Source organism: Rhinolophus sinicus, chromosome 1, assembly GCF_057876585.1.
Source record: "Rhinolophus sinicus isolate RSI-liver-muscle chromosome 1, RSI-T2T, whole genome shotgun sequence".
In the NCBI taxonomy this organism is placed as follows: Eukaryota; Metazoa; Chordata; class Mammalia; order Chiroptera; family Rhinolophidae; genus Rhinolophus; species Rhinolophus sinicus.
The window spans coordinates 113,859,996-113,887,418 of NC_142501.1; the positions used below are offsets into that span (position 1 = coordinate 113,859,996).

At 40.3% G+C, this 27,423-nt stretch overlaps 1 long non-coding RNA gene across 1 annotated transcript in view; it reads left to right on the forward strand.

Annotated features, from left to right (window-relative positions):
* Positions 1 to 27,423, forward strand: part of LOC148759209 (uncharacterized) — a 252,241-nt gene that overhangs the window by 179,922 nt on the left and 44,896 nt on the right. The gene's annotated exons all lie outside the window — the stretch shown is intronic.

The following is a 27,423-nucleotide window of genomic DNA, read 5'->3' on the forward strand; positions in this document are numbered from 1 at the left end:
TCCCCAACTCCTAGTATGGTTATCCCAATCATAATTATGTTCCAAAACCCAGTATTTAGTGTAATCAAAGGACATAATAGAGACTCAGAAGTATTATTTATATATATATATATATATATATATATATACACACACACACACACACACTTTATATATATATATATGTATATATATACACACACACACACACACACACAAACACACAAACACTTTACTAGTGTGCTGGTCAACCCAACACGCTTGTTTGGGGTCTATGATCACAACCCTGAAAATCAATTAGCATCTCACGCCCATGTTCATACCATCATTATGTGTCATAGTGCCCAAATGGAAAAACAATCCATGCCCATCAACTGACAAATGGATAGACAAATGCAGTATATGCACACAGTGGAATATTATTCAGCTGTTCTAAGGAATCTGTAATGCTACACATTACAATAAGGATACAAATTGAAAACATGATGCTAAGGGAAATCATCTAGTCATAAAAAGCCACACCCTGTATGGTTCCATATATGTGAAATGTCCAGAAGAGACAAATCTTCTGCAGAAAAAAAGAGTATTAAAGGTTGTCAGGGAGTTGGGGAGAGGAGAATTGGAACTCCACTCAGCAGGCATCCTGCCTCTCCTCCCCTCTAACTTGCTGGGGCCCAGTCACCTTTCTGATCTGGTAACAATGAAAGCACCACCCCTTTCCTGAAACCCTCTGTGACAGCAGGTAGACCACCCACATCTCACTCCCCTGACCTATGGAGCTCAATTCCCTCTCTCATCTATTGAGTCTCACCCTCCAAATTTCAACCATTATCATGAGGAAACCTTTCACTTCCTCCAGCGAAATCAACCTGAATTTCTTTACTCTGTTATTATTCTATTGCACCTATTCTTATAACAAGGTTGAAGCACACTTTTAGTGTGTCCTCCTAAGAACAGCTGATTCCTTGAGGATGAACCCTCCAGGCATGGGCTTTCTGAATTGCTTTTGGGGGCATCGGGCTATGGAAGCTTCATTGAGATGATTTTCTATTATCCTTCAAACCAAGAAAATGTGTGCTTTTTGTTTTCATAATAAGGCTCAGATCTTTTTCTTTGTTGTTAATAAAATTCTACCACCTTTCTATGGTCAAAGCCATACTTTCAGTCTCAGATGTCACATCAATGATCAGTGTGTATCTAACTAAACAAATCTAGAGCCAACTTGAAACTACAAAGTGGGGAGTGACTCTTAAAGGCCTGTTGCTATACCCACGGGTCGGCCCCTGCAGACATTGCCCCCTTGCGTGTTATTTCAGTTCAAAACACCACCAAAAGGGAACAACCCGTATTCACAGTTTAAAGCTAACTTATACACTAGTTGTTTGCCTCACACACGGAATTTATTGCACTAAATGTCTGGCCTGCACACGTGGTTGAAAATTCAGATTGTAAAAGCAGCAGTAATTATCCTCCTGTCCTTATAAGTGAATCCATGCCCCGGCTGCACTTGTTACCTAGGCCCCGATGGCACACCGTCTGCAGAGAACCTGTGAAGCTTGTTAAACAGGAGTGCAGTTCAAGATAAAACTGCAGTCATCCAAATTCTAAAGCCAGCCCTCTGGGCACTGTGAACGAACACCAGCAGGAAAGACCAGCACGTGTCACAGCATCTGGCTGCATAACGACCACCACTTCCCCGGGCTCAGTGTGGCCAGGAATTACAGTGGTCACCAAGGTCAAAATACACAGCCTAAGACGGAAAGCGTTTGCAGGGGTCATGGGAGGTCAGAAAGAAAATAAAAGTCTCCACGATCACGGGGCACAAATAGGCCATTGCAAACTTGTCAGGGCATGAATCCCAATGGCCTGGCACTACAATAGCTCCAATCTCTGAATATTACTTTGTTCCTGATTCATGAACCAAAGCAAAGAGTAAAACCTTAAAAGCAACCAAAGATTGTGGGGACAGGGGCAGGGTGTGGAATAGATTATGTTCAAAAAACGAACAGTTGGAGAACCAATTACTCAACAGCAATTATGGAAGCCAAAGTGCAACAGAATGTCATCTTCCATATCATCAAAGACACTAACTACCAACGTGGAATTCTCTACGAAGTGAAAATATGTGCCAACACTCAGACAAAATAAAAACAGAGATTCACTACCAGGCATTTCTCACTGATGAAAATTCTAAGGGATGTTGTCATGCGGGGCAGCCTGCAGGGTCTCTGCTCCCGCTCCCCACATAAGAACGCAGGAAGTGGCTATGCCAAAAAAGAACACCCACGGAGCCACAGGTAGGGGAGTCATACCACTATAGTCTCACTGGTGGCTTGATTCACACGACGTGCAACCTGCTGTCCGCTTTTCTGCCAACTGACCGACTTCCTCTTGCTAGCTGCAATCTGCCGTGCTAACTGCAATCCGCTCTTGTTCATTCAGCCACCATCTTCTTGCTAGCCCCCATTTGCTGCTAGCGTAGCCACAGCAGTTATATTAGTGGCCAATGGCTCACTGGGTACAGCTGATGGCCAACTAGCCACAGCTGATGGCCATGCAATCACAGTTGATGGCCATTTACTACCTGAGCCAGCACCTTTCCACGTGAGGCCGAGAGCCTGGAAACTGCACTCCTGGCTCTGTCCCCACAGATGTAGTGTGGATTGCAGATTGCAGAGAAGAGGATTGCTAGCAAGTGAGATTGTTTGGCAGAGATACGTGGATGGCAGGTTGCGGATAGCGTGGTTCCTGCTTCCTGTGTCTCCAACCCAGCCGCCAGTGAGACTATAGTGGTATGACTCCCTTAGCTATGGCTCCATGGGTGTTCCTTTTTGGCCTCACCATGTCCTCCGTTCTTATGTGGGGAGTGGGGCTGAGACCCCGTGTGACTCCCTGCATGATACAAGACCAAGGCATTTGCACATTCAGTGTCTGGTGAGGGCCCACTTCCTGGTCCATGGACACCGGTCTTCTTGCTGTGACACATGGCAGAGGGGCAAGGGCTCTCTCTTAGGCCTTTTATAAGGGCACTCGTCCCATTCATGAGAGCTCCATCCTCACGACCTAATCATCTCCCAAAGGCTCTGTTTCCAAAGACTTTCACATGGGGCATCAGGACTTCACCTATGAATTTCAGGGGGACATGACATGAGCATTCAGCCTATGGCAGAGCCCTTCACGGTTCGTGGCCATGTGCGCTCACTCAGGATGGCTGAGACTTCAGGAGGCAGCCAAGGGAGCCTCTCACTTCCTGGAGCAGGGCTCAGTCTTCTTTTAAAGGTTTTCAGCTGATGAAATCAAGCTCACTCAGATTCATTCCCCTTTTGATTGACTCACAATGATCTGAGTTACTTACATGTGCAAAACTCCTTTACTTTTTGCCGCATTCTGAGCGTTAGAGGCAAGGGACAGATCCTGCTCATTCTCAATGGGAAAGGATTATGAAAGGCGAGCACAGCAAAAGGCAGATGTTATGAACTGACCTGAGGGTCTCTTCCTTCAGTTGTGTGAAGGAAGTTTTCTGAGTTTTATCATGCTTATTTTGAATCTGTTGAGAAGAAAATTTTTTAAAAATTTGTCATGTGAATTATATTGTTTGTTTGCATTAAATGATTCGGAAGGCAATTTAAATGTGAAAAAACCTGAAGTTTAAAATATTCATCATCATCAATATGGATTGAAATAAATCAGAATTATGAAAATATTTTGAATCATCTCATCTGACTGTTCCAAAAAGGGAATTAATTTTAAATTTTACAAATTGAACAATATGACTTAATAATCTAAGAGTATGGTGCAATTTTTAAACCACCCTTTTTATTTACTACCTAATAGTCTCGTTTTATATCAACTGGTCTTAAAAATAAAATGATTTTCCAGAAAGAATGATTCTCACAGATTAACTGAGTGATAATAATGATGGGAACTGAAATATTAAAAAAGAGAAGCAAATACCACCTTAGTTCCCAAAATCTAAAAATAAAAATGTAACTGCTGTTAACGGGAGTAGAGGAATGACATACAATATGTATATCAAAAATGTAATTTGCAGTGAAATGAATTAAGGCATGTTAAAAATCAATGAATTAACCTCTAAAAATAAATTTAAAAAATTTTTTCCAGTACATCGTGCCTTGCACAGTCTTCAATATCCCAGAATTTTTAGTGTTCTGCTTCACGCTTTTCTACCTCATTCGTGACTATATGAATTTTGAGGTTTAATAATTTGTATCTCCACTTCTTTTTATTCTCTAGTTTTTCACATGACTTTTGTACTCCTTTATAGATAATAACTCCTGTTAAGATTGATTTTCTTCAACAAGTTGTAGACATCCTTTTTAAAAAAACTGTTTAAAACAAAATTTGTTTAACAATTGGGGAACAGTGTTTTTTCCAGGACCCATCAGCTCCATGTCAAGTAATTGTTTCCAATCTAGTTGTGGGATGCGCAGCTCAGCTCCAAGTGAAATCGTTCTCTTCAATCTACTAGTTATGGAGGGTCCAGCTCACTGACCCATGCGGGAATCGAACCGGCAACCTTGGTGTTATGAGCACGATGCTCTAACCATTGAGCCAACTGGCCACCCCACAGATGGAGACATTCTGAAGATGCAGTTTCCAGTTTTGCTGTGCGATCATCATTCTGAACGAGTAAGATAGTATAATTTGGTTACGAAGGAAGTTGACTGAGAATAGGCTAACCCCAAACCAGTATCAACTTTTGAAATAAATTCAGTTGCAATAAAATGTCATCGATACTGTAGCAGAGTCTTAGAATGTGGAACCTTGAATTACTCAGAATGAAGAACAAACATAAAAGCACCAGGAGTCTCAAAAATGCATCCTTTATTGTCATCGACTTTGCCACATATCTGCACTTGATTTTCTACTATTTCTTGAATGATTGTTTCAAAACTTTCTTCTATAAAATGACTACAAGTCACCTCTCAGTTGATAGTCTCTCATCTGTTCCCCATTTTAACTCTCCATAATTTCTTAAGAAGTTGTAGGGAGTTACAAGTAACTCATCTTGAGTAACTTAGGCCTCAGTCAGCTACAAATGTTTTATGGTAATTTGAATTGCTTTCCAAGAAGAATTGATTCCCAAGGTTAAGGAGAAATCACATCTCACACTGTGAATGTTTAATGAGATGATCACTGCATTTTTTTCAACAAAAAAAGTCTTAATTCGATAATGCTGTCTGTAATCTTCTCTTACTTTTTGTTTTTTTGTTTTTTGTTGTTGAGTTGCATGAGTTCCTTGTATATTTTGGATATTAGCCCCTTATCGGAGGCACTGTTTGCAAAAATCTTCTCCCATTCAGTTGGTTGCCTCTTTATTTTGTCGATGGTTTCTTTTGCTGTGCAGCAGCTTTTAAGTTTCATATAGTCCCATTCATTTATTTTAGCTTTTACTTCCCTTGCCTGTGGAGTCAAATTCATAAAATGCTCTGTGAACCCAAGGTCCATAAGTTTAGTGCCAATGTTTTCTTCCATGCAGTTTATTGTTTCAGGTCTGATGCTTAAGTCTTTGATCCATTTTGAATTAATTTTGGTACACGGTGACAGATAGCAGTCCAGTTTCATTCTTTTGCACGTGGCTTTCCAATTCTGCCAGCACCATTTATTGAAGAGGCTACCTTTTCTCCATTGCATTTTTGCTTCTTTCTCAAAAATTATCTGTCCATATTTATGTGGTTTTATTTCTGGGTTCTCAATTCTATTCCATTGGTCTACGTGTCTGTTTTTCTGCCAATACCATACTGTTTTGATTATTGTTGCCCTGTAGTACAAGCTGAAGTCATGGATTGTGATACTTCCAGCATTGTTCTTTTTTCTTAAGATTGCTTTGGCTATTCGGGGCCTATTGTGGTTCCAAGCAAATCTGATTAATTTTTTTGTTCTATTTCTTTAAAAAATGCCATTGGGATTTTGATGGGGATTATATTAAATCCGTATATTGATTTGGGTAATATGGCCATTTTAACTATGTTGATTCTTCCAATCCATGAACGCAGAATGTCTTTCCATTTCTTTGAGTCTTCTTCAATTTCTTTTAAAAATGTCTTGTAGTTTTCAGCATATAGGTCTTTCACATCCTTGGTTAAGTTTATTCCTAGGTATTTTATTCTTTTTGCTGCAATTGCAAAAGGAATTGTTTTTTGCATTTCTTTTTCTGAGATTTCATTGATAGTATATAGGAATGCAATGGACTTTTGTACGTTGATTTTGTAGCCGGCAGCTTTACCATATTCGTTGATTATTTCTAATACCTTTTGGGGGGAGTCTTTAGGGTTTTCTATATATAGCATCATGTCATCTGCAAAGAGTGATAATTTAACTTCTTCATTCCCAATTTGGATACCTTTCATTTCTTTCTCTTGCCTGATTGTTCTGGCAAGGACTTCCAACACTATGTTGAAAAGCAGAGGTGATAGGGGACAGCCCTGTCGTGTTCCTGAACGTAGAGCAAAGGGCTTCAGTTTTTCACCATTAATTATGAGATTAGCTGAGGGTTTGTCATACATAGCCTTTATTAAGTACAAGTATTTTCCTTCTATACCTATTTTATTAAGTGTTTTAATCATACATGGCTGTTGTATCTTGTCAAATGCTTTTTCTGCATCAATTGATATAATCATATGATTTTTGTCCTTTATTTTGTTTATGTGATGTAGCACGTTGATGGATTTGCAGATGTTGAACCATCTTTGTGCCCCTGGGATGAACCCTGCTTGGTTGTGATGGATAATCTTTTTAATGCATTGTTGCATTCAATTTGCTAGAATTTTGTTTTAGGATTTTTGCATCTGTATTCATCAGAGATATTGGTCTGTAGTTTTCTTTTTTGTGTTGTCCTTACCAGGTGTTGGTATCAGGGTAAAGTTGGCCACATAAAATGAGTTAGGGAGTACTGTCTCTTCTTCAATTTTTTGGAAGAGTTTGAGCAGGATTGGTATTAGATCCTCTTTGAAGGTTTGGTAGAACTCACTGGTGAAGCCATCTGGTCCCGGACTTTTGTTTTTGGGAAGGTTTTGGAAGACTGGTTCAATTTCGTTACTGGTGATCGGTCTGTTTAGATTTTCCAGTTCTTCATGGTTCAGCCTAGGAAGGCTATATGTATGTATGTAAGAACTTGTCCATTTCTTCTAGGTTATTGGATTTGGTGGCATACAGTCTTTCATAGTATTCTCGGATGATCCTTTCTATTTGCACCCATGATAACTTCCCCTTTTTCATTTCTGATTTTGTTAATTAGTGTCTTCTCTCTTTTTATCTTAGTGAGTCTAGCATGTGTGTGTGATGACGATGATGGGGATGAAAGACAGTTAAATATTCATCCTTCATAGTGGGAGATCAATAAACTATGTTGAAAACAGGGGGGATATTTTAAGGGGCAATTTAAGCCTGATATGTGGAGGTAAATATGGAAAGAACCAGCTAAATTTGTTGAAAGTGGTTATCTGGGGAATCAGGAAGCAGGTGGGGCGTGGCCCAGGAGCTGCAGTTTTTCTATACAGAGTTCTGGAACAACCGATTCTTAAACTGTGTGACAGCAAAACTGGTTTTTAAAAAAGAACTTAGTGGTGATAAAAAGTAAAACAAACAATATTGGTATCTTAGAAATTGCCAGACTTCACTGGGGCACAGGCTCAGTTCCTGGCTCAGCAAGTAAGTGGGTTAGGAGCCATTTGGTGCAGGGTTGAAGGAGAGCCTTTGTCATACCACTCACTCATCCACAGTGTTTTGACCTACATTTGAACTACAGCTTATTTTCATTTTCTAGGGCGAATTTTCCAATTCGGGTTGAATTTCCTTGCTGCTTCTCAATTCTCCTGGGTCACACTTCTTACACACTTCCCCTCTCCTTACTGGCTGTCAGTTTAAGTTTGTTTAGAAAACACAAATTACGTGACATATTAAACTTGACAAACAATGAAAGAAAGACAAATCTACTGTTCCCTCTCCCCACAAACCACCTAATTTTTTCAGAATCAATTTTATACTGTCTACACCCCTATTTCTTGTGATTATTGAAAATGAAGATTAACTTACTTCTTTGAGAAAAACACATGCTGAGTCTTGGGATGTGCTTTCATCGTATCTTACATAGTATGTAAATCAAGCCAGGATGTCAGGTATCAGGGATTTTAGTTCTAGGTTTCAGCCCGACCTTAGTTAGGAGGAACTCGTCAACCTGATGCCCACGTAGAAAACATTAGTCTTGGCAACTAATCACTGACTTACCGGTTGTTAAATACTGAGAAGGCCGGTTGTCAGGACATACTGGGAAAAAGAAGGACGATCTCTTTTGTCATAAAAGGTAGTCGATATTTTTCCATTTCAGCAATGATCACCCTTACAAGCATTATGTGATACTTAAGAAATAAGAGCCAATTTATCTTTGCTACACTGAAATTTTCCCACTACTTGGCTCCTCTGTGTTGAAAAGAAATGGTGGTATTTGTATCAACTGTCCAGGTGAGGTTTTGTAATTTGCTTAAAACAAAACCAAAGCCAAAACACTTACAGCCATCCTAATTTCAACAAAGGAGTCTTCAGAGTGCTTTTGAGTTCAGCTTGAGTTGTAATTCAGACACAATGCCCAGCAGATCTGCCTTTTCAGCTTGAAGGCGCGCCACCTGGGTCTTTAGCTGTTCCATTTCCTGTTCTGCTACTGCCTTGGGGTCCCCAGTGGGGTCCTGGAAATGACGAGGAACAAAGCAAATTAACTAATCAAACTAAGAACCTGGCTTTCAAACTCAAGTGCTCCACACCCACTGGGAAGGCAGTTTTTCAACATCTTTGTCACCTATGCTTTACAACAGAATATTCCAGCTTGTCCTTGGCAATTTATTTTGACATAACATTTTCATATCATTTTACTGTATTCAAATAATAGCAAATTAAAATAACCTCATGAAAGAAAGGCTTCCTCAGCATGCTGGAATAATCTGATATTATGAAAATAACCAACCAGACCTTGGCAATGGTAGACTTGCAAATTTTAGTCCAGAATATCAGAAAATAAGGATAAAATGCTGCCAAAATTCAACCTCTTGCTTTTTATTTTACTCCACAAGTGCACACCCACCCCCTCGCTCCCCATACCTGTCATGTCCACTTAGAAGCCAAAGCATCAAGGACATCACTTGGCACAGTAACAGCAAAACACAATGAAAGGTCCAAAATTCTCCCAGGTATATAGTCTGGATACTATAATACTCTGGGTTGGTGCTTTAAGATGCTAAACGTAAGTCTGGTGAGAAATAAGCAAACTGAAAGTTCAGAGGCTGGTATGAAAGCTCAAAAAAAATTAAATTTCAGGCTCTATAAACATTAATATTTCACCAATACATCAAGTACGTGTTGTGTTCAGCCAGATGCAATCACTGCATACGACAAAGTCGGAAGAAAGACCCTGTTTAGAGGCAAGGTTTTACTTGGGAGCAGGGAGAACAGACTCGACTCCACACTCAGCTAATCAGTGTACGTGCTGCCATGAGCACATTCACTTAATGTCTTAGCCTCAGTTTACCTGAGTTAGAAAGAAAGACATGACACACAGGGTCTCTGGTCTCTTCCAGCTCTGACCTTCTCGGCCTCTCTGATTTCCTCCTCAGGAAACCTTCACTACTCTTGAGGGCATGGCACCACCAGAAATATGTACACTTGAGATTGTCAGAGGAGGCAACACATCAGAAAACTGACATGCACCGCACACATACCCCTCTCTGTGACAGCTTTCCTAAGGGATGGTAACCAGGCCCAAAGGTTCACAGTGGAACCAAAAAGTATCAGAAGGGCATGTGCCTGGAACATAAACCAGCTCGTCCATGAAATGTTAAAAACTGATGGACGGGTATTAGCTTGCAGCAGGGAGGTGCCCCTCCTACCATCGAGATCATGCTCTTCCTTCATCTGCAGCATTTCCTTGCTGGGAAACTAGCACAGGACTTTGAGCAAAGCAACTCCTTGTGAAACGGAAGAGTCAGGTCTGCAAGGAAAGATTAAGAGCCTGTGCCATCTCTCTTAGTAATGACTCACACCAAAGAAACGTACATGTAAAGGAAGGAAAACATACAAGGAAAGGTACCACTGAGCCTGGAACCAGGAAGCAAACAGATGAAGGCAAGACTACATAGGATCATTAGGAATCTTCACATTTACCCACCTGATCTGTCAGAAAACATTTTATGGAATGGATTTTTTAAAACTACCTTGGCAGGAAGGTAGGAAATAGAGTTTTATTTTTTTTAAAAAGGAAGAGGCTTAGAGCTTTATTTGACTTTTCTGTCTCCTTATAAAAGAATGTTCCTGGAATGAAGTTTTAAACAAGTGTCTGAGGACCAGGGCTATAAGGCCGTGACACTAGAACCTCCGACTGTCAGGTTAATTTTCTTTTTCACAATTCTGAGCATCTCTTAAATGCCTTTGAGAAAATATGAATCTATTTGTTTGGCCATAGACACCTTGTACTCTAACACTTTAAATGTCTCTCTATTTTACCCCCGAGAGTCTGTTCACTGACTTCCTGGACTAGAACTCCCATGGTTTATTTTCTAGGATCTCAGCCCCAATTCCACCATTTGTCACACTGTCCTCACTTTTAGTCACTTACCATTGACTTTGTGAAACACAGCAACTTCTCTGTCTTTCTCTGTATTTAGATAATATCTCCATCCTACTGTCCTAGCAACGTGCCCAGTTCATATCCCATTCTATAATCCAAGAAGAAAAGCCTGTCTAATGACCTTCGCCTAGCAGTCTGCAATTAAAATTTAAAAACTACTCTGTAGAGACATTATATAAAGTATAATTCAGTGAAATCAAACAGAACCATTAATGCCTCTGCCTCACCCTGAGGATTGGAAGGCAGATCTCGAGAGGAAATTTCCAACTCTCTTCCCTGTGTAGGACAAAACACTTGAGAAGCCCTGATGCTGAGGGGGGATTCCCCCCTGTGGGAACAGTGGCAAACATGGGCCAGCATGAGTGAGACAAGTCCCAGGCCTTGAGAGCTTTACTAAGTGAGGAAGATGACCGCCTAAATCTAAAAACCACCTCAAGGGAGGCAAGGGGTCAGCCCGGGAGGCACAGTTTGGGGGGGAGAAGGCTGATGACCAAGGGTATTAAAGAGCCCCAAGTATCTCATTGTCGCAAATACCCAAGTCTTGTGTCCCAAGGACTCGTTTCTGAGTCCTGCTTGTAGCTCACTTCGACAGATCGCCTACACTGACACAAGCTGTCCACAATTTCAACTTCTCATCTCAACTTCTTCCAATGCTGGGATCTGTAAGAAAACCTCCAGGCAGACAATCTCAAACTGCTTCTGGAAGCTTCCTTTTTGGCTTCAATGTGCTAGGTCCCAGCCGGCTGAAGCCAACTGTCAGTTCACCTCCCAAAAGCCAAGGGAGGAAAACCATATAAGACATTTTCTTCCAGAGAATAGAAAATTACTCATATGTCCCAGGTGTAATCATTTCTTCAGAGTATTACACCTCAAAAACATTCAGACAATGAGCGATTTCCCCCCAAACGTGACTTAATGCTCTTCCAACTGGAAGACACGTTGAAGCATCAGATGTGGTAAGCCTTATCCACAGTGAAACATTTCCAACACTAACATGAATGTATTAAAGCTCAATGTTTCCATTGTCTCACGAGCACGAGTTGATGAGTAGATCACTGATACCAACTGATACTTTTCTAAACAACTTTTCATTCTTTAGATTATTCTATACCATCCCCTTTTCATTACTTTCTTTCCATTTTATTTCTCTGTTCACATTCTTTACCCATTCAAGGAATTAGAGATCATCAAAGTTCAAGGTAAAGTCTCAAGAAAGATCACTGATATCTGGAGTTACGTCCTCCCTGAATCAACCCAGTGTTCTGTCCTCCAAAGAGTTAAGATCCAGGTTTGGAAGAAAATGAACAGCAGTTGTGTCCATGTAAACAAATAATACCCAGTGAGCGCGAGCAACCAGGCAGAGGCTGCACATCTGCTCTGCTTTGTTTTTCACTAACATCTTTGATACCCACTCTTGGCTGTGAGCGTATTTCCCAGGTTCTTTGGGTCAATGAAAACACGGCAACCCTGTATAATCTTCTATCACAAGATGACATTTCTTAAACCATCTTTCAGAAGTAAATGTACAATGAAAAGTGATGAATCTATCTTAGACAGAGAGGAAGGACAAGGTCAACAAGTAACACTTCTGAGTAATAGATTTCTTAAAATGCAATGTTATATCACAGACACACACTAAAAACACACTTGGATGGTTCTAGGTAGAGGTCCTTCTGCACTGTCTGTAATTAATACAAAATGTTAGTTTATAACTGCAACATTCTTTTGACTATAATCAATACGGTCAAAGCTTTACAAATTTCTTTCCCCCAACAGTGATTATTCATGGCCCTTAAAACTGCAACCAATCTTCTCGGCAAGAACACTTCTTTCAAGGTAATGCAAAACATCTGTCTAACCTGAACCATGAAAGGCTTTGATCTAGAAGTCCAGACAAATAAGGTTCTACAAATAAGATACTACAAATATTAGTAAAATAAAATCACAGCCAATCAGTCTGCTCACCTGGAATGACATTTCTGTTTTCCCCTTTTAGTTTTCCAAGTTCTTCCTTCAATTTTTCATTTTCATGACTCAAGGCCATTAGGCGTTCTTTGGCTTCTTTGCTCTGGATCTCAAATAACAGGCGTTCTTCTTTCCATTTCTCTGTCCAGGCTGAAAGCTCCTCAAATCGTCCTTTCATAGCTTGGTTATTTAGCTTCATGGCTTCTGTATGGGGTTCAGAGTGAGGGTGTCACACACCAGGGGACTGAACCTGACTTCATGAATCTCACTGCCCCTCAGACCCCTTCACCAGGAGGCTCTGGATCTAAAGATGCCATGTTGGGCCTGGGCCTAAGGGTCAGCCAGAAGAAGACTGTAGCAAGATGAGGGGCTTTTGTTTTCAGACAGGACCAGCGGGTCTAAGGGTATTTCTAGTCCTCATAAGACTCAAGAAAATAAAATTGATTTGGTTACCTCCATATAGCACAAGTACCTGTGTATAACTACAAAGACTAACCAGATTCAAACACAGGTCCTGCCAAAAGCCATGGCTTGAGATATTAGAATGCTTCCTCTTAACAAAGTAATGATATTTAGGACTAACTCTACAATAATAGCAGCCTTCTTTCGTTCTGTTTCCTTTCAAATTAACTAAATGTCATTATGCCATTTCCCTGAGACACATAAAATACTTTTTATTCTTACCTTCACCCAAAAGTAAACAATGAAAGCAGCTTTAGCCTTACTGAAAGCTTAATTCTGTGCTCTTTCTGCTCCTTGGGAACCAGACAGAGAGCAGGGATTTCACCAACAAGCCTTATTACAAAGGGTATTATATTCAGGAAGTTCCAGGGTGAATGGAGAAACACGGGGGCCAGGTGTTGCTTACCTTTCAGCTGATGGTTCTCCATCAGCAGCTCCTTCATTTGCCGCAGCAGCTCCTCTGGGGTGAATGTGTCCAGGTTTGGGTGAGCCAGATTGGGGGGTCCATTTCCTGTGGTTTCGTTGTGGCTGTCCCCCTTTTCAGTTAGGCAGTTAAGCTGTTGGTGGGACATGGCAACAGATCCTATGGAAAAGTTACAAACAGAAAATATAGCTGTCCGTCCTCTGCAAGGGCTCCCCATGAATCACCCCAAATCCATTAGCAATTGCTAATATGTATTCCAAAAGTTGCCTACTTTCCCTCCCATCATATTTTGAATATTTTTTGACTCTTTTAAACAAAGGCTATCCTAGCTCAGTGTGTATGTGTGTGCACTTGGATGCCTGTGCATATGGGTGTGTAAAGGGGTACAGTGAGGAGCTGGGAAATGGAGGAGGGAAAAAAGGGCAAAAGGGCACGGCATCATGATGATCAGGAATCTTAGCAAGAGTCATTCAAGAGGATTTCCATATATATATATATATGTATGTATGTATGTATGTAAATATATGTATATCTGTGGATATGGGCAAAGCATCAATAAGCTGATTTTCCCATGCACATCATTCCATTCGAGTCTCCACATTGTGGGTGAATTGCATGGTATGTTAAGTATATTTCAATAAGCTGTTAATCTCCATATTTTATTTCTTGTATTTTGGGCTAAGAAGAAAGGGAGAACTAACACATTTCGGATGCTCACTATGTCCCAAATCACTGCATCAGACACGTCAGTTTCTAATCCTCACGGAAACTCAATTACATTTATTTTACAGGTGACAGAGCTGAGTTCACTGAGGTTTTATAGCTCTTCCAAGGTCACTTACGAAGAGGCACACCCAAGTAGCAAGGATGACTCCAAACCCAGACCTATAGGACCATAAAGGGATGACTGAATATTTAGGCTTCAATATTGGATCATTTTGCAAAGCACACTAAAAAGACTAAGAAATCTCGCCTAGTTATTGCATGTTCTGAGACTGTTTTAAGCATACCATTAACCTCTAGCAGGGGCAAAGCTGACGTCAATAAGAGACAAGTGTATCCCAACTCCACCTCTGTAGGGCCTATCACTTGGGCAAACAGAACTCTCTTCTCATCACTGGCTACATGCTACAGGCAAACATTTTCTTTTACACATTTCATGAAGAAGATGATAAGCCTTTTCACGAAACCCTGCAGTCAGTGAAGACGAGGAGAGAGAAGTCCACTCTCTGATGTCTCACTGCATCATCACGACTAAGAGTGCTCTCCCAGTGCCCATACAAGAAAAGGCAACCAAACACACTAATGCAGGGCGGTACTTCCTCCCGATCCAACAGGAGGCGGCACCTGGGCTCTCTGGGGGTCCCCTGGAACCAAGAGACCGGCGACCTGCCTTTGGTCTAAAGGTACTTGTAGGAAATCAGAGATGGAGCTACTACTGATGGGACAGCAGGCCCCCAACAGTGTCACCTGTGTGACGTCTCCCTAGGGCAGCTAGCACAAGGAAAGGCATTCTCATGAGATTCTTTAATGAAGATGGCAATGTTGGGAAGTAAAAAAACACTGATAAAGTACAATATTCAAGTGTGAGCCGTTGAAGTCACCAATGTGCCCCATATCCCAATTCGTTTAGCAAAGAGGATACTGCTGACGTGTGCTCTCTGATAGTATCAGGGGACGAGAACGAACTGCTTTTGTTTTCCACAATAAAATAATCTGGATTATTTTGCATAAAATAATTTGGACAAAAATAATTTGAATAAAGCCAGTTTCTGGCTCTCTGTAAAATTCAGTTTTATACAGAATGATGTTGGTGCTAACATTTCATAAAATGGGTTTTTACTTAGTATCGGTGTTCCCATCAATTTTGCAGAGGAATACTAAAATTCTAGGTAATAGACCTAAAGATAAAATCCTTGTAACGTGTATCATTTACTTGTCCACATTAGATTTCCTCAGGTATTCGGTGATTACACTACACTTCGAAAAAGTAAATGGAAATATTTTACAGATTTTTTGAAAAAGTACCTAAGCAGGTATCCACAAATGTGTTTCGTTCCATTTTATTATATGCACACATTTCTCCTTAATAGTTTTTCCAAGAGAGGGGAAAGAGAAGGAAAGGAGAGGGGAGGGGAGAGGGAGGAAAGAAAACCACCCAGATATTTTTCCTCTTTGACTATCCTTTATGCCTCTACCAAGTCTTCAGACACACCACAAAGAAGTTAAACAGGTTCTAATTATTACATTGGTGCTTCTCACTTTTCCAGGTTGCCCAGATTTTATAAGGACACCAGGAAAAAAATAGCGTTATACTAAGGGAGACAGTAGAATAAACACTGGGTGCCAATAACCAGATGTGTGACCTCCAGATGTCACCTGACCTCTTGTGATGGTTAGCAAATGTGACTTATCTAGCAAATGGTCATTACAGTACTTTTCAGCTCAAAAAGTGTTCTTAAGCTTCTAATAAGGTCACAGTCCAACCCATACCATTCAACACATGCACCCTCTCACACTAATAATACACATGCCTATCCTAGTTATAGTAAAGCCTTTGCTATTCAGCACTGTTAGGAAAACTTATTTGGTAATGCAGATGTCACAGTAAATAAACAGTTAGCCTGTATGCTGAATATAAGTATGTAAATACCAAAATGATAAGCATGTAAATTAGTACCAAAATATTACTAACAGCAATTTAACTGACTTGTGGTGACTCAAAGAGAACTTTATGATTTTAGAATATTTCAAGGGGCCTCATTATGAATTATCACAGTACAGTGCATATGTGAAAAGTCTCTTGCTAGAATGCCACTTAGAAGAAGCTGAGTACTTACCCTGTTTTTGACAACACCTTGAGCTACTTTCAATGAAACAGATGTATTATACATCGTTGAACGCATTTTCAAAGGTTATGGAAATTGGCACTAAGCCATTTATTCCAAGGTTCTACCTGATTCCAGATTTTTCCATAAAAGTCCAACTAATGTGGATCTGAAATGTGTCATTTACAAGCAAAGGTGATATTTAACTACAGAAGGCTGAATTAATTTAACCCGGGATTTGTCAAGATTTCCCTGATGAGGAAGAAAGAGAGCTACATAGAAGGTCCAAAGATCAAAAGCAAAATCTCGGGGATTTTATTCCCAGATCCACTATTTGAATTCCCAATTATATATTTTTTATCATTCTTAACTCCAGAATGATAAATTCTGGAATTGCTTAACTACTTGTAGTTATAGCAATGGCTTGACTTTGTAGGCATGAGCTTAAATCTCATCCCTGAGTTGGGCTTTAAAATGATCCAGTCCAACTCCTTATTCTGGCTCTGGCGGCCCAAGATGGCGGATCAGACATTTAACCCTGGTCTTGAACAAAAGAAAAATAAGAAAAAATAAGTCTTGTCTGGCTTTTGCGGCAGATGGTCATATAGACCAGGCGTAAATGACGTCAATGACAGAAACTATGAGCAATGACCTTAGCAGGCAACTGCCCATTATATTACAGGATGGTTCTGATTGTCAGAAAGTCATTTTGTATTGAACTTAAATCTGCCTTATACTGACTTCCACCCACTAGACATTGGACCAGTGGGAATACCGTTGTTTCCCCAAAAATAAAACCTGGCCGGGCAATCAACTCTAATGCATCTTGCGGAGCAAAAATTAATATAAGACCCGGTCTTATTTTACTATAAGACCCAGTCTTATCTAACATAATACCTGTCTTATATTAATTTTTGCTCCACAAGACGCTTTAGAGCTAATTGTCCGGCTAGGTCTTATTTTCGGGGAAGCACAATAATACAGAATAAGTCTAACCCTACACTGTTGTGGTTGATTCTCCAAATTTGCTGATTAAGTATTCATAGGTTCAATCCCCATGTGAATGAAGAAATTTTAAACAGTGAAAACCTATTTGGTGATCGGAGACAAAAGCTGGTTATTGGCAAATTCCGGTTTGGGTTCACAAGGAAGCTGAGTGACATCCTGTCGCATCCAGCGCAACAGGGGCAGTGAGGGTGCGAGAAGGGGCGGTTTGGGTTAAGTTTTTAAGAAAGAAACAAACAGAGACTTAATGCAGTTAAATCTCTCTGAAGGCCAGGGGTCTCTCAGTCTCAGAGGACTGGAGCCCAGAATAAGGCCTACTGGGGGGTTTTATTGAATAGGTATACAAAAACAAGAGAAACCAACCTTGTTTCTTACACAGTCTCTGAAACTCACACATCATAACAGAAAAACATTTATCTCAATCACCCATTGTCAGTCAACAGCTGAAGCACAAGGTCCCACAATGTCCTAATTAAGGTATGTACCCTTTGTCAGTCAACAGCTGAAGCACAAGGTCCCACAATGTCCTAATTAAGGTTATTTTGTAACAGTGCCCTTGAGCTAAGTGGAGAGAACTGATCTTTATTGTTTTTGTAACTTCTCTCACAAACAGGTGCCAGGGAAAAGCCAGAGCCGGCAACAGCTTTTCCCAGGCAGGGGGAAGGGGAGGCAAGGCCCCTTCCCATATTTTTCTAAGGCAGCTCATTGGGGGTCCCCACTCGGTTCCGCCTGGCTTAGGTTGTATCTCCTGTGAGATATCTTACCCGTCTTTGGCTGCAAACCTTCTTTTGGGGACCAGACAGAGAGACCTAAGGTGTAAACTTGAGGATGGAACAAAGTCCCAGAAAGGCACAGTCTCACAGACTCTTCTTTCCTTAAGGAAAGACACGGGGTGACAGTTGGCTAGGCTGTTGTGTGACTACAACATTCCAAGACTGCATCAACTAAACCCATCCCCATCCTGGGGAAATAACTCTAAGTACGTATCCTTCTAGGGGGATAAAAACAACGCTCATCTTTTATGCCAGAAATGGTATTCTGATTTTGTAATTGGCTAATATACGGAAAATGGAAATAGATTTCACCTCATCATCCAGGCAGAAACCTGGGAGTTGTGTTTGATTCTTCCCATTTCCTCTTCCTCTAAGTCTAATGGGTCACTAAAGGGTCACCAAAGGCTGTCACTTCCACCCCCTCTCCATCCTCGCCAGCTTAGGTCAGACCCTTCTTGTATTGTCTGGACTATAGATATCAACGTTGCACTCTACAGAGTACAGGATTTCTGCCTATTTTGTCCACAGCACCTAGAACATTACCTGGTATATTTGGGGGTCCAACAAATACTTGCTGAATGAAATTTCATAGCCTCCTACACAGTCTGACTCTCAGATCGTTCCCTCTCAGCCCACTGTTTTTTCCCCAACATGAGCTCATCTGGCTGCTTAAAACCCTTCCCATACAAGACAGAGGTCCAGCTCCTTCCTGAGAGACAAATAGGGCCTTTCAGGATCTGTCTGTCACTTAGTCACCAATATCATCTCCTGTCGCCATGCCACTCACACCCAGAGGACATTACAGAGCTCACAGTTCCCTGCACTCTTGCTTCTATGCCCTTGTATCTGTGTTCTGCCCTGTGCTTCAAATGAATGGCCCCCTTTTGCCCTGACAAACAGCCACTGGACAGTTCAATGTCCAGCTCAAGTAGATGTCCCGTTCTTTCCTCTGTGTGCCCAATAGCACGTTCCACCTGTGTTCCACCTCCCTGGCCCTTTTCTGCAAAGTGTTCACCCCATGCCCGTCCATCTTCCTGTCCAACTTAGGCCAAGATCTCTATTTCATTCTTCCCAGAGACTGGCACACAGCAGGCCCTCAGGAAATGTTTGTTGAAATGAAAAGAAAATATAGTTTAACAAGGTATTTTAAAGTCTAACACTAGTGAAACACTTCCTGCTGTGTAGGTGACAAACCCACACGCTAGTATTACGAGTTTTACTACAGTTCTACGGCATTCACTTCCAGATTCTTAAATTCAACTTTTAAAACTTACCTTGAAAATCAGTACTGTTTTTTATATTACTATTAGGTTGGTGCAAAAGTAATTGAGGTTTTCGCATTCATTTTTAACCTTTTAAACCACAATTACTTTTGCACCAACTTAATGCAAAGGTATCTGGACATCATTTCATAACATATATTCTGTTATTCAATCCTCATGCACATCAAAGAGAAAACAATGAAAACTTTTAATACATTTTTTTTCTGAATGAAATAGATGTTATTTTCAAAAAACAAAGTTTACTTTTTCCTTTTCCTTTGTATTTACTGTTTCATAGATTCCAAAGAACATATCACACAGTTCAAGTATCTAGAAAACTCACAAGAAGCAGGGCTCGGAGATCTACGTAAAGGTAGGGCTTCCACAGTAAGGTAATAAATACAATGACCAGATCCTTTCAACAATAAGTTTCTTTTGGTTTTTGGAGGGTTTATTTGGATTCCATAGCATAAGATGCAACCTGAGGTCAATTACAAAAAGACACTACTTTTATAATGCTGTTCACAATATCTAAAGAACTACTGAAACCGTCCCAGCAGAAAAGCGGATCTTTCATCCCAAAGACTCTAATCATTGTCTCCTCTCTCCAGGGTAGTCCATTCCAGGGCGGTCCCTGGCCCGGCCTCCTCAGGGTCTCCCAGCTGACTACAGACTGGGCAGGGCCTGAGGGTTAGCCTGGCCCCTAGACAAAGAGCAAGGGGGGTTTGCCGTTCACATTGCCACTTGCTGAACCAGATCTCAGGCTTTCCATGTCCTACCACCACCTTACGGGCCTACAGCTTTGGTTTTCCTTAAATATGTCTGTGGCACACATTTCCGTACAACAGTTTTCCTGGTGGAGGAGGCAGACGAACCTGGTTTCATTTTCTCTGTTCCATGTTTATTGTCTCCAGCTTACACATCTCCAACAGTAAAAGCAATTCCTCAGCCTCATGAAACATTCACATTCTCTGTCTAAATACAAGTATAAAAGTATGTATATACACATTTACACACACACACACACACACACACACGTACTAGACACAACGGTTTATGAAGATTCCTTTCAGGTGGCTGTTCAGTATCCCACCACCTGAGAGAAGTCATTTGTTCTCCAGTGTTCCTGGGCCGTTTCCTAAAGCTAGAGTAGTTTTCAGTTTTTCACGTCTCCCAAAGGTGTACCCTTAACCACTTCCCTTGTAATGAGGCACTAGCTGCACAGTGATTCCCAACCCGCGGGAGGGTATCACTTTAAACCACGTTTGCGACCTACAGAGGAAAGTCACCTGCCGCCAGCCAGGCCGGTGCAGAGGGGGGAAGGGCGCTCAGGGATGGCCGCCCTCGCGGCCCTTTCCCACCAGGTGAGGATCCGCCGGGAACTGGAAACCCTCCCACAGGAGGGGACGCCCCACCCCTCGCCACCCACTCCCCTACTGGCTCAGGATGGCAGGGAAGGGGTCTGCGGGAACAGCTTCCAGGGTAGATAGAGAAGGAGCCACCGCCTCGCCCAACCCCTACCCGCCCCCGGCCCCGGACCACCCCGCGCGCGCGCTCCCGCCTCTCTCGGGGTCACTGCTTCCTCGGCATCGTGCCCGCCGGGGGAGGCTCCTAACAAAAACCGAGAGAGTGAAAACTAAGAGGAGGCCTGTGGGGCTTAGGCATTCGCGTGGAGGAATGATGCTGAGGAAAGAGCTGCAAGCACAGGTCATTTCTTATGAAAAGCACAGAACAAAGAGCTCACAGGGCACAGCAAAGGGCCATGGAGAGGCCCTGGCAAGGTTACGACTAAGTCCTAATCCAAGAACGGACAGCACACATCAGGCTGTATTTCAGAATTGCTATGGACTAAGGTGCCTTCCACTTTCCATTTCTGCAGGGGAAACTTCAGCAATCGAGCAGAATGTTGGGTGTGTGGGTGGTAGGTAACTTGTCCCTTCCATTCTCATGTTTTCATACTGAAAGGAATTGTCCTCAAGGGGCTTTATCCTAGAAACCAAAAACCAGGCCCTTCATCCCCATTTGCACCAGACTCACATGGTAAAATCTTAGACTCGAACCTGAGCCTGATGCCATAAACTTGAGACTTGTGGGGAGTATTGTGTGGGGATGAGTGTATTTTCCATGTGGGAGGAATATAAAGAATTGTGGACAGTGGATAGATCAAGCTGGTTTTTAAATGTGTCCGTAAATTTTGAAATATTCATTGCATACACACAGTGGAATATGAGTCAACATTAGTGCCTTGCTCCTAATGAACAGAATATGTTGAAAGAGATTCCGTGTGAATTCCAAGACTCCTTCACAAAGGGCAACACAGCTCCTGTTGGTTATGTCTCTGAGGATCTGAACCTTGGAACCCAGCCGCATGTTGTGGGGAGGCTCGGGCCACAATGCAAGCCGGCTGTTCAGGTGTGGGTGTCCCTGCTGTCTGCCCCAGCTAGAGTGCTGACCAACAGTAGGCACCTACAACCGGACACATTGCTGAACAGACTTTCAAATGATTCCAGCCACCAGCCATGGAGCTGTCCCAGTTGAAGCTGAGGGGAACAGAGACAGACGGCCCTGGCCACACTCTTCTTAAGTATGGATTTGTGAACCAAATAACTGTGGTTTATTTCAGCCACTCCATTGGGGAGTTAAGGAAAAAACTAGATACATCTATTGGATTAAAAAAAGAGATAATAAGTAACATAACTTATAGAGTATAAATTACAGACATATCTTCTTTTATTGCACTTTGCTTTATTGTGTTTTGCAACTATTATTATTATTATTATTATTATGTTTTACAAATTGAAAGCTTGTAACAATCATGCATTCACCAAGTATATGAACACCACTTTTCTGTCAAACTTGGATTATGTTTGGCATTTTTTAGCAATAAAGTACTTTCTAATTAAGGTATGTACACTGTTTGTTTAGACATAATGCCGCCACGCACTTAATAGACTACAGACTAGCGTAAGGATAAATTTATATGCACAATTCTTGTGATTCACTTTATTGGGTTACTAGCTCTATTGCCATGGTCAAAACCAAACCTTCGATATCTCCGAGGTATGCCTTTAGTCTCCTTTATAGTGGAATCTAAGAAATGTGGCGATTGACTTATTAATGGCACACAATGCTAATGAGAAGAAGCAGTGAATACAAAGAAGACACAAGAAGATGTCTCAGGGTTCCCTTCAATGAGAGCGAGGCAGGTATGCATCTTTAGAAGCTTCCCTCAACTTACGGGATAAGGAAGACTGGCAAGGAGACATATGATTTGTAGTATGATAGTTGAAAAACTAGAAATAGCCACTTAATAGCTAAAATCAAACCTTTTTCCTGATTTCCATTCCCTAAAATTCTAAGAGATCGGCAGCTTTGACTATTTAGTCCTCAATCTAGTACTCAATCTTCATTTCCTTACCCTTGGTGAGGAAAGAGAGAGCATTATGGAATCATTTTTAATCTCAGTAATAAAACAATCATAGTCTCCTCTGGCACTGTTTAAATACAATTTCTATTCTACCTTACTTCAAGCTTGTTTGTATGGGAAGGGAAGACAATGTCTTCTGTATCTTATACCACAATGCTTCTCCGTATCATACAAATAGGCTTTGAAATTTTCTGATTCACATCACTAATCTATTATTTGTTTCTGATTGATTGATTTCTTCCTGATTTTTAACAGCTGTACTCTCGACATATTTTCTTTGGATGGGATGAAATATTTGTTCCATTCTTTATATATGAAGCTAATGGTACAACTATGCATCCCTATTTAAGGAAAAGAAGTAGATACAGGGAACTGCGTTTCTGAGAATGTAGGATCTATGCCAAGAACAAGATTGGCACCAGTGTTTTAGAAAAGAACCAGGTTAAACAGAATCTACTTTTCAATTGCAAGATGACAGATTAGAGAGATTTCCAAAGAGGAATGCAGACTGTCCAGGTTTCATCTTCTCCTTCCTAGACAGTGAAGTCTATGGAAGAGGCTATGGATTAGGAGATAGACAAACTGAAGAAAGTGGTCCACCAAGTAAGCAGATCTTACTACTGTCATTTGATGGAAATGGAAGTGAAGGGGGAGGCACTGGGTTAAAGACTAATGTTTTGAATGAAGGAAATAAAAGGAATGAGTCGACTTTGTAAGCCTAATATCCCATCATGTCATAGAGTCACCAAGGCATAAGCAGGCCACAGGCTCCATCAAGAAGCAAAACATCTCCACAGAAGTGGAATTAAAGATATTCCACTACACTGACATTGTATTATTCCATAAGATATCCTGTAATATCCAAGATGACTGGGAAAGAGTTCTCATAACATTTGATTCAGTAATGGAATAAGGACAGATCTATAGATCAATGAGTTGGAATAGATGATCCAAAAATTAACCCACTTATATATAGCTAAGTGATTTTTGACAAGGGTGCCGAAAATTCCAACTGGACATGAATAGTCTTTTGAACAAACGATACTGGGTCAACTGGATATCCACATGCAAAAGAAAAAATTAAACCTCTACATCATAACATATATAAAAAATATTTCAAAATGTAAAAGCGAAAACTATAAAAGCTTAGAAGAAGCTTCATGTCTTCATGACTGGAATTGGCATTGTGTCTTAGATATGACAGCACCAAACAAAAGTAGATTAACTGGACTTTATTAAAATAGAAAAATTCTATGCTTTAAAGGACACCATTGAAAAACTAAAAAGGCAAGCTAATGAAAGGGAGAAATATTTGGAAATCCAATATGTGATAAGCATTTGGTATCTAGGATACATAAAGAATTCTTACAATTCAACAAGAAAAAGACGATGCAATTTTAATGGGCAATGGAATTGAATAATCAATTCTTTAAAGAAGCTATACAAATGGATAATAAGCATGGGAAAAAATTGCTCAGCATCATTAGTCATCAGAAAAAAATAAATCAAAACCACAATATGGAGCAGAGAGTACACTAGTGGTTCCCTAGGGCTAGGAAGAGTGGGAAGGGCAGACTGGCACACAGTGAGGGCTTACAGGTACAAGGATACTTTCCAGGGTGATGAAAATGTTCTAAAACTGATTGTGATGACGACTACATAAAGCTTTGAACACACTAAAAGCACTGCACTGGACAGTTTAAATGAGTGAACTGCATGCTATGTTCATTATATCTCAATCAAGCTGTTACGAATGAACGGAAGGAAGGAAGGAAGGAAGGAAGGAAGGAAGGAAGGAAGGAAGGAAGGAAGGAAGGAAGGAAGGAAGGAAGACAGAAAGACAGAAGGGAAGGGAAGGGAAGGGAGAGGAAGGAAGGACGGAAGGACGGAAGGACGGAAGGAAGGAAGGAAGGAAGGAAGGAAGGAAGGAAGAAAGGAAGAAAGGAAGAAAGGAAGGAAGAAAAAGAAAGAAAGAAAGAAAGAAAGAAAGAAAGAAAGAAAGAAAGAAAGAAAGAAAGAAAGAAAGAAAGAAAGAGAGAGAGAGAGAGAGAGAGAGAGAGAGAGAGAGAAAGAAAGAAAGGCGCTGATTTGGAGCCAGTGCTTTGGGGGTCATGCAACAGTGTCCTTCTTGGCTTTAGATAACTAGCCAGGGTTGAGACATAGGAGAGGTAACAGAATGCCCTTTTAAAGAAAAATTATATAGAAAAATAGCGGTCTTTTTCATTGCTTCTGTCTATGAAATTAAGGAAAAAGCTATATCATACTGCTAAAAGCATTGAGTGGTTTATATTTCCCCAAATTAAGTGATTTCTGGGTTCCAAACGGATTATAAATTACCTTCTGTTTTAACCTATTTTTCTGAATATCCATTTCAGATTGATTGGGTTCTAAATCTCCAAGGACACTAACCTCTCCATTTTGATTGTCATGTAGCATCCTTGTATTCTGCAAGAGTGTCTTCAGTCTGCAGAATTGTAGAAAATGAGTAAGTCAAATTCTTTAAGACAAATATTTAATAATTATTTAAAGAGAGATTATGTCTATCATACAAAATAAACAAACCTATAAATTATGAACCTCTCCTATTTATTCCAGTATAATAGTTTGAGAGCATACTTATTAAATTATAATCTAAAATGAGTAACACAAAACAATTGTGATACATATGATACAGACTGAATATTGCAACAATGTAAGGTTCTTATAATAAAAGTATTATTAACATCCACTTAAGATTGTTAGTATCAAACGTTACCCTATTATTAAATATCAGCTATAAAGCAGAGATCAGTATCAAAGGTGAAGAAGGAAAGTATAATATATGTGGGTGTTTCGAAAAGACAGAAAAATACCATTCGGAGCCTACTGACCACAGTCTACAGGAAGAAAAGAAATCATTCAAAATAGAAAGAGAAACCGGAAGGAAAAATCTGGTCAGAGTGGAAAGGAAAGGGCAGGGCTTTAGAAGAAAGGACACTGGAGAGATAAGGTGTAACAGTCTCTTCAAGTCTGTTTTAAGAAGAGATCTTTGCTAGCACAATTTAATAAAATGAGAAGAATCCAAAACAATGCAGAGAAAGACAGTGACATGAGGGAAAAAAAACACTGAGGAGAATCAGAGAAAAACTTCATTCAGTTTGCAGCAAGGGCACGCCACGTGCGGGCTTCCCAGATGTTGGGAAACTTCCATTATTATCTGAGTGAGACGATTACTCATCTCATTCTTCTTTAGGTTATACATCTGGTTTGGTATGTATGACATGTTTTATAACTGAAAAAAGTAGAAAGAACACAGAAGCCAAATCAATAACACTTCTGATGATGTTAAACAAAACCACAGATAGGTTTTTAGACATTAAACTGTTAGAATGCCGAAGGGAAGAACACTATTAAAGAAGGAAAGATTACCAAAGAGAGCAAAGACATCTTGCAGAAATAAAGATTCAAGGGAGACCAGGAAGAGCGCAGTTGACAGTATATGCAAAAGACACTGTCATTATAGTTACAGGAATCATTAAAGAGTAGGTATAACATTTTGGCATTCACACAAGTTTGATTGTGCTGTGAGTTTCTGAAGTAAATTTTTAAGTAGGACAATGTGTTTAACTATGAAAATTACAGATATGAAATACATTTGTACTTAGGTTTTCATCAAGGAAGAGTTATAGTTAAATAGTAATTAATGGTTGACATGATCTGAAATATCAAAACCTTACCTGGTAACCTCTTTCTCTAATCCATCATTTGTCTTCTTTTGTTGATTCAAATCATATTGCAGAGATTCTGTTAACTTCTTATAGTACTCTAATTGTTTCTTTCCATCCTGAGACTTTGAAAAACATTTTTAAAGAAAGTTAGTTTTGAAAATCTAGAGACTCACTTCTTTCTTTAAAATATTATTCCTCATGAGTTCATTAGTAATATGTGTAGACAGGTGTATAAAATGTAGTTTATAAACCTGATGCCAGTAAGGACAGATTTCAAAAACAATGACTTTTCTTAAAACAGCTCAAATTGATTTTACAGTGTCATCATTGGTTTCCTGGAATTTAAATTGCCAAACTTTCTTAAAAACAGAGGTTTTCACATGTAAAAATACTAAGTGTTAAACCTGATTTAAATAGTGGCTTATTTACATTTCGGTTTGTAGAAATGCCCCCAGAGACATTTTCATCTACAGCTCAAGATTTTCCAAGGTTTATGGAATCACATTTTTCTACGATAATCACTGAAACTTCCCTGCAGTCCACCTTACATTATTGTGATCATCTGACATGAGCATCAGATGAAGACTCTCATTCTCTGTAAGCGTTCTTCCATAGGTTTCAATTTCTCCGTTTCTAGTAAATATTTTTCTCTTTAACTAAAGTTCATCTCCTCTATGTTATATGAAAACAAAACTGTTTCTTGATTCCTGTGACTTTTTCTGTCATCCTGTTTTTCTCCTTGGACTCTAACCCTCTTTAATGTGTGGCCTCATCCCCAGGTCCATATTTTCGCCACTTATTCTCTTCTTTTACAGAAGAATCTGACTTTCTGCCCTTATGACTGCGCTAAAACAGTTTTCAGGGTCATCTCCTTCTTTAGTCCTTATCCTGCTTTACTTCTTCGCAGCAACTGATGAGGATGCCCACACCCTTTCTGTGGTCTTCTCAGCCCAACTCT